The sequence below is a fragment of the Arachis ipaensis genome, chromosome B7 (assembly GCF_059453495.1).
Source record: "Arachis ipaensis isolate K30076 ecotype BB chromosome B7, ASM5945349v1, whole genome shotgun sequence".
Lineage (NCBI taxonomy): Eukaryota > Viridiplantae > Streptophyta > Magnoliopsida > Fabales > Fabaceae > Arachis > Arachis ipaensis.
The window spans coordinates 138,508,360-138,516,630 of NC_142442.1; the positions used below are offsets into that span (position 1 = coordinate 138,508,360).

Genomic DNA, 8,271 nt, shown 5'->3' on the forward strand with positions numbered 1-8,271 from the left:
TCACCCCGAGGCCAACAAAATGGATATCCAAATAACAAAACGGATATCCAAATAATAAAAAATGGCGGCCTAGGGATCGATCACCCCAAGCCAACAGAACGGATATCCAAATAACAAAACGGATATCCAAATAACAAAAAACAATGACCTGGAGATCGATTACTCGCGAAGCCGACAAAACGGATATCCAAATAAATTAAATGGTTACCCCTAGAAACCGATCACCTTCGAGACCAACAAAACGGATATCCAAATAAGCTAAATAAGCAAAGTATTGAAATTGGCCTACCAAAAGGCCTAAAATAAGTTCACAATAACGGCCCAAAAAGGCCACACAAAATAAGCAGGTCTTCCAACTCGCAGAAAGCCGAACTCACCAACATCCAGCCAATTAGCGCAGGATGACGTCACGCCATTTCCAGGCCCCTCATGGCATCCCGATAATAGAAAACTAATCAACAAAAGCTGCGTTAAGGTCTAAGCTAATGACTTTCCAACTCGCGAAAAGCGGAACTCACCAACATCCCGCCAATTGGTGCAGGATGACGTCTCGTCCTTTCCAGGCCCCTCACAGTCTCCCGAACTACAGATAACTGGGCTCCTCAACAACTCAACATTGAGACCAAACAAGCATGCTCTCATGCTTCGGGGGCAATTGTTCCGAACCCGATCTCCGGGTCCTTCATCGTAACGGTCATCGAACCCGGCAATCCCAAGGTTGGGCCGTTCTCACGGCCCAAAGACGGATTAATAATTTCCAATATCCTGACCTAACATTCGAATTCAAATACCTCCCTTATCTTAGCCAGATGAGATAAGATGATGACGGCCCAAACCTCTTTGCAGGTACCACCCCCCATTGCTCCAGTCAAATAATCCGGCGACCATCTCTCCTCGCAAGTTCTCGATCCATCTCACAATTCGTACCAGAGACATCTAGTACATATATATAGTGTTGAGACTTCTACAAATTTATCATGTCAGGCAAGATATAATTGTATTTTTTCTTGGAGGAATTTAAATTTATCACAATATTATTACTTTCTTTTTTTTCTAAAGATAGAGAGACTCGAACTCGCAATCTTTAGATGAATATGGAAAAACTATGTCATTTGAACTATAGTTTGTTGGCCAATATTATTACTTTCTTCAATGAATAAAGATCAAATTTTTTATTTTGGATCTACTTTGCTCCTCTCCATCTTAGTTTACACTTTATTGTCAAAAATAAGCTTCACTCATTTTTTAAATTTTTTTCGAGACCAAGCAACTTTCATTCCATTTGTTTTGTCCACCAAGCTAATGACCCACGTTGCAGAAAATAAGTTTTGGCCTGCGATATTCCACAACTGCCCATGCAGTAATCTATCCAAAATTACCGCACCTAAGTTGAAGCCATTTTTTTTTTAGCGACAATGAAAAACTCCAAGCATAGATTCTCCCTTGCCACCTGTTATCAAGTCATTATTCAGTCAAATTTTAGTAACTCTTAACCATCCACCTCATTCCACCACCATATAATTCGTCTAATAAATAGGGGCGGACGACTCTCCAAAATTTAAAGGAATTATATTTATATATAAGATATATATTTAAAGAAATAAAAAATATTGTATAATTTAATAATTTATAAATATTATTTTTTATTATGTAATAAATTTATATTTTAATTATTTAATTTATTATTTTTTATTTAACTAATTTAATATTGTTTTTAAATTTTATGCCTTTTAAATTAATTTTTGTATAATTATTTCTATATTTATTTTCAAAAATTCATTTATTTTTAATATTAATATATTTAATATTTATATTATTATATAAAAGATTAATAATAACTTATGTAGTTATATTTTGGTAGAATTTTGTTAGAGAAATAATAAGAAATTTAAACAATGTGAATAATGGGTTATAGATTTAGCCTAAATACATATAAAAAATAAAAAATACTCCACAAATTACCTAAATAAAAAAATTCACTCAATTATTTCAAAAAAAAAAAAAATAACCATCTCAAACCCTAATTTATCAAAACATTTCACTCCAATACCCTTTCTTCTTCCAGCCGACTGTCACCCCACCTTCATCGATAATCATCTCACTTCACCGTCGCTGCTTGGTTTGCCACATGCCGTTAATGGCGTCGCTCACCCATAGTGAAAATAACCATCCACTTAAGGATAAAAATAATCATCCGCATACCTAATAAATTGAATATCCAACATATTTTAATTATATATAACTAAACTCAATCTAATCAAAATAATCATCCACATAACAATTAAAATAATCATCCGCATATCTACTAAAATGACCATCCTAAAACAGTGACGTCATCCAAGGGGTTCTGGCAGAACCAGCAACGGATGAAGAAGCCTGGCTGCGAGATTGGTGAGAGTTTGACGACAGATGGGGTGTGTGGCGTAGCAGCGCCAGGGCCGATGAGTTTAGCGGCGACTAGTACGACCGTATGGAAAGAGAGAGACGGCGGTGGTTGAAAACGACCCCGAAGTTGGCTTCCGGCGCAAGAGAGAGAGGCAAGCCTGGCACAACGGACGCGCGACGGGAAGGGCTTGCAGTCCGCAATGATGGATGCCGGGAGAGTGGCGAAAACAACGACAGCAACATTGGGCTAAGCACTGGAGGGCGAGGCACGTCGAGCTGACTAGCGGAGGTGGAGGCGGTGTCGGCTGGAGGCTGCGGTGGCGTCGGTATGACCAGCGGGGAGTGCAGCGGCGTGAGGTGAGAACCGGAGAAGATGACGACAAGTTTTAAACGTGTATTGAAAGTTACGGTGAGATTAGGAATAACCGTACGTAGTGTAAATGAGTTTAAATGCTAATCCTAATTTTTGAAATTTTAAAATTTAAAATTAAATAATTAATTAATGATCTAATTTTAATTTTAATTTTACCGTCTTTCTTAATTCATTGTTCACATTGTTTGTAATTAGCATTGTTTTTCCATACTTTCTTATTTTGGTAAGTACTTTAAATATTCTTTTTTCATAAAAAATGTTCATTTTTTCTCTAAATTTACTTGTTAAAAAAAAATTTTATAAAGATATTTTATATCTTATATTTTATAAGAGTATTGTGTCTTTCACATAATTAATAGTTTATAATTTACTTTCAAATTTTTTAAAATTTAAAAGAATTAATTTTAATTAATAAGATATGTGATAATTTTTTAATTAAACACATTATAAATTATTAATATTTTATAATTTTATAATGTATTATCAATATTATTATATTTTTTTAATATAACTATCATGTTAAAAATAAAATTATAAAAAATAATTTACACATTTTTTAAATATATATATTGATAAACTTTTTAAAAAACTAACACAATATACATTATGTTTAAATTATTTTTAAGTTTAAATTATTTTTGTAGAGACAAAAAAATATAATAAAAAATTAATTAAAATATTTGTTTGAAATTTGACCCATTTATATAAAATTTATGAATCCGTCGTTGTTAGTAGCTAGATATTATATTTTACTTGCGCTTCAACATGTATTCGAGTTTTCTTTCATCCTTATAGAAGTATTTTCAAATTTGTGTTATTAAAGAAATAATGATAATATAGGATCCATGCTATAGTTGTAAAAATCAGACTAAATTGATTACTTCAATCGAAAAATTGGTGAATTAGATTTTCAATCGATTTGGTTTAGTATTTGAACTGCTTAAAAAATAAAACCAATTAAAATTGATAAAAACCATCTAAAATCGATGAAAATCGATAAAAAATTGGTTCAACTGAACCATTTAAAAAAAAATTTAAAATTAATAAAGATGTATAGTTTGAATTTAGGTCTTCTTTGTACCTGCATATACTTTTCTTGTTATTAAGCTATGTTGTTCTTTATTATTTTAAATACTAATTATTAATTATATAATAAAAATGTATAATAATTTTTTAGATATTATTTTAATTTTATACTCACTTATATTTAAGTTGATTATATTTTTTATTATTCATAATTATTAATATAAATATAATTAAATATGTATAAATAAAAAATATCAAATATTTTTATTAATTACAATATAATTATTTTTTTATAATTATATGATATTTATTAATATTATTTTTCAATAAATATATATAATATATAACAATATAATAAATATAAATTAATTATTAATTATTAAAATAAAAATTATTTATTTTAATATAAAAATAAAATTAAAAATCTTTGTTATGAAAAAATATTATAATTTTATATACTTATTTAATAATAACTAGATTATAATTTGTTAATTATAATTGATTGAAACTTGATTGTTTTTAAGATATATATATATATATATATATTTTAAATTTTAATTTTAAGTTTTAGACTATTTTATATTTTTTATTTACGTAAGACCAGTTTAATTAATAATTTATCAGTTGAACCAATAAACTAATGAATCAATGATTTGATCGATTCGATTACCGATTCGGTTTCTGATAACTATGATCCATACGAAACCTGGTAATCTAATATGAAAATTTCATAAGGATTAATATATTCGAATAACAGCGGCATGATAGTCGATCTTAATTTGATAAAGATAAATGGTATATAGCTAGTAAATATTATTATCTTTGATCATTAATAATTTGAATCTATATTTATAAACGTTTTGTATATAAAAAATACATAATTTATATTTATATTTGTTAAAGTTTTACACACATAAATTAATACAGTTTGCAATCATAAATTAATATAATTTACACCAATAATTTTCAGAATGTATACACATAAATTAATAAAATGATAATTTAGTAATCAAATAATGACAAAAAAAAAATACTAAAAATTATTAACCCTCAAAAATTTCTCTTAGATTAAAAAAAAAAAAAAGTTAAAATGCACAATCAGATTAACATAAAGGTGATCAACTTTAGCTGCGTTGTTACTAACAAGAAGCTGCGTTCAACAGCTACATATCCGATTAAAAGCAATTTAGTGCTGATTTTATGAATCCGCGTTGCCAGATTCACGGTGGGGTTCAATAATTTACTTATTGGCTACTTTATCTGCGTTTTGGTTGATTGATCTTAAGTAGTAGTGTGTTCCTTCTCTTTAGGCCGAATAGTAGTTGAGCACCTCATCAGTATCACGCGGCAGAATCAATAATCTTCTTGAACAACAAGAAGAGAATTAATTAATACTCTAACCATTCCCTTTAACTTCCTCTAAAGACTTTATTTACCTGTCATTGTTTCAATGTTCATTGACACCTGCCTAACCTGGTCCTCCAGTGCTCACATTCTTCTAACCACCCCAAAACAGCTTTTTACCTGCTAATGTTTCTGGTTTTTATGTTTGTGACAAACATATATAACTAGCTAGTTGCGTATAATAATTAAGCATGTAAATACTTGTAAGATTAATTACCTGATTTTCGTGAGATTTGATCTAATTCAATTCGAGTTCCTTGTATTTTTTTAGTTAAGAAAAATGTTAGAAGGCTAGTAAAATTTAATCAGTTAATAATATTTAAAAGTATAGATTAAAAATATATTGTTTGATGAATAAACTAAAAAAATTAACTTGATAACTAAAAATACTAACAAAAAAACAATAAATTTTATTAACTCTAAAACTTAGAATGACAAAAAAAAAACCATAAATTCGGCCAAAAGTTAGAAGTGAATAATGTAATTCGCCCTTAATATACACATAACAAAAGATGATACTACCTAAACACACTATATTTAACATCATAACCTTTAGAAGAAAAAAATAAAATAAAAATAGATCCAATAGAGGATATGAAACATTTTAAGTACTTTCGGGAGAACTGGTGCACCAATTATTTTAACCGTTGATTTTAATTAATATATATTATATATATTTTTTATAATTCAGATTAACAGTTAAAATAACTGGTGCATTGGTACTGCGGTGCACTTGAAATATTTCCTAGAGGATATATATGATGTTCAACGATTATTGCCTTTCCAAACCGCACATGAATATATAAATACCCCTATGTATTTGATGTTGAATTTGCTCGGACACCGGAACATACATCAAATTCCAACTTGACTAAGAGTATAATTCAGCAAACACTAAAATTACCATATATAATGCGTCGTGGTTGTGGTTTAAATTTAAACCTTCTCCTCCTCCTCCTCCTCCTCCTATTCTACAACCCAAACACTTTGGAAGCCACGGCCACAGCCACGCCTTTCAGCCAAATGCTAGCATTGGTTCAACAAGAACCCGTGGTTCTCAAGTACCACAAGGGTCCCCTCTTAAAAGGTAACCTCACTCTCAACCTCCTTTGGTACGGTAACTTCACCCTCACACAACGCTCTATTATTCTCAACTTCATTCAATCCCTAACCAACTCCTCCACCCATCGCCGCCGCACTCAATCACCCTCCGCTGCCTCATGGTGGCAAACCACTGCTACCTACACAGGACGCCCATGCACCCTCACCGTAGGGAATCAAATCCTCGATCACACTTACTCCCTCGGCAAATCCCTCAAAGCCAGCCAGCTCATAGCCCTTACTTCAACGAAAACAGAAATAACCGCTTACGGTTATAACAGAATCCACGTGGTCCTAACTGCTGCTGACGTGGCAGTTGAGGATTTCTGCATGAACCAGTGCGGGACTCATGGATCATTACGCGCCGGGAAAAAGCGCGTGGTTTACGCTTGGGTGGGCAACCCGGAGAGTCAATGTCCAGGGGAGTGCGCGTGGCCATTTCACCAGCCTCTATACGGACCTCAGGCTCCGCCGCTGGTTCCGCCGAACGGGGATGTAGGAATGGACGGAATGGTGATAAGCCTCGCGACGGTGTTGGCTGGGGCGGTGACAAACCCGTTCGGGAATGGCTACTACCAAGGAACGGCGATGGCGCCGCTGGAGGCGGTATCGGCGTGTACAGGAATGTTCGGGAAGGGAGCGTATCCTGGTTACGCCGGTGAAGTTCCGGTAGACAAAAGGACGGGGGCTAGCTATAACGCCGTCGGGATGCGGGGGCGGAGGTTTTTGTTGCCGGCGATGTGGGACCCTCTTACTTCCAGCTGCAAGACGCTCGTGTGAATTGTGATGGTTTTCTATGTCACCATCGTTAATTCTTAATGCTACTACGATCTGGGTGTTCAAATGAGACAAAGAAATGACCTTTTCTTATTTTTTATTTTAAAATTAGAGTATTACTATTTACACGGAGTTTCAATTTTTATGCAAGGAGAATTTGGAAATACTTGGAAAATGGAGAGTGTGTGTGTGTGTGTGTGTGTTTTTTTTGGGACACTATGAAACCTAGGTACATGATAAAGAGTATATGTAGTAACCTCTTAATTCGTGCATTTGTCTGAGTTATTCTTACTTGTAACAACAATCTTTAGAGTGAACAATGAAATTTGTTGCCACCTACTATTCTTATGTTTTCTGGTGTTACTATTCTTATGTCACCCATAAAATAGTGAAGGAACAGATACCAGAGAATCAAAAACTCAGAAGATGGGAAAAAGGAGGGAGAGGAGCGACGGTCCTAGGAATCTACTTTGGGCTAATGGGCTATGAATAAGCGTATTGTTTTTATAATAATATTAATAAGCATTTATTGGGCTGCCAAATGATGCATCTCATTACACTATTTGGCCCAATAGCCAAATTTGGGTAGGAAAAAAATTTAGAAGTCCTTATATAAATATAACAGGCTTTAAATCATGATTGCTATCATTACCACTCCTTAAAATGCTTTGAAATTCTAATACGGAAAAAAATGCTTTGAAATTCTTTTACTTGGTGCTTCTACATTATGTGACTTGGTTAAAACAGTGGTCTATAAATTCATCTTATTATTACCCAATTGAAATCCTCTTATTTTGTAAATTAAACAAGGAATTCAATGTTGTCCTGTTTGGCCATTGTTTTATCTTCATTTACAGCTGAATTAACTCATTGATAAGCATCAAAAGACCAATCACTTAGATAGGGTTTGTTTATAAGTATTGAGACTGAGATAAGAGGTTTGTGATTTAATATCATATTTAGTGGTTAGAGACTAAAACTAAAATTTTAATTTTAAAATACAAAATTTTAGTTATTTCAATACTTTCAAAAACTAAAAATACAAAGAATTAAAATTTTAAAAACAAATACTAAAACTTAAATAATATTTATTTTTCAAATTACCTTCATCCAATTTTTTAAATTCTAAATTTAACCACACTTTTCTTTTTCCTCTCAAATCATGCCTCGATCTCCACTACCACTCGTAACACCGCCGACATGGC

At 32.3% G+C, this 8,271-nt stretch overlaps 1 pseudogene across 1 annotated transcript; it reads left to right on the plus strand.

Annotated features, from left to right (window-relative positions):
* The first annotated feature begins 6,035 nt into the window (after positions 1-6,035).
* LOC107608441 (protein EXORDIUM-like 2 pseudogene) lies at positions 6,036-7,401 on the plus strand (annotated as a pseudogene). The gene has a single exon (XR_015892214.1). The product of XR_015892214.1 is annotated as a protein EXORDIUM-like 2 pseudogene (transcript).
* The last annotated feature ends 870 nt before the right edge of the window (positions 7,402-8,271 follow it).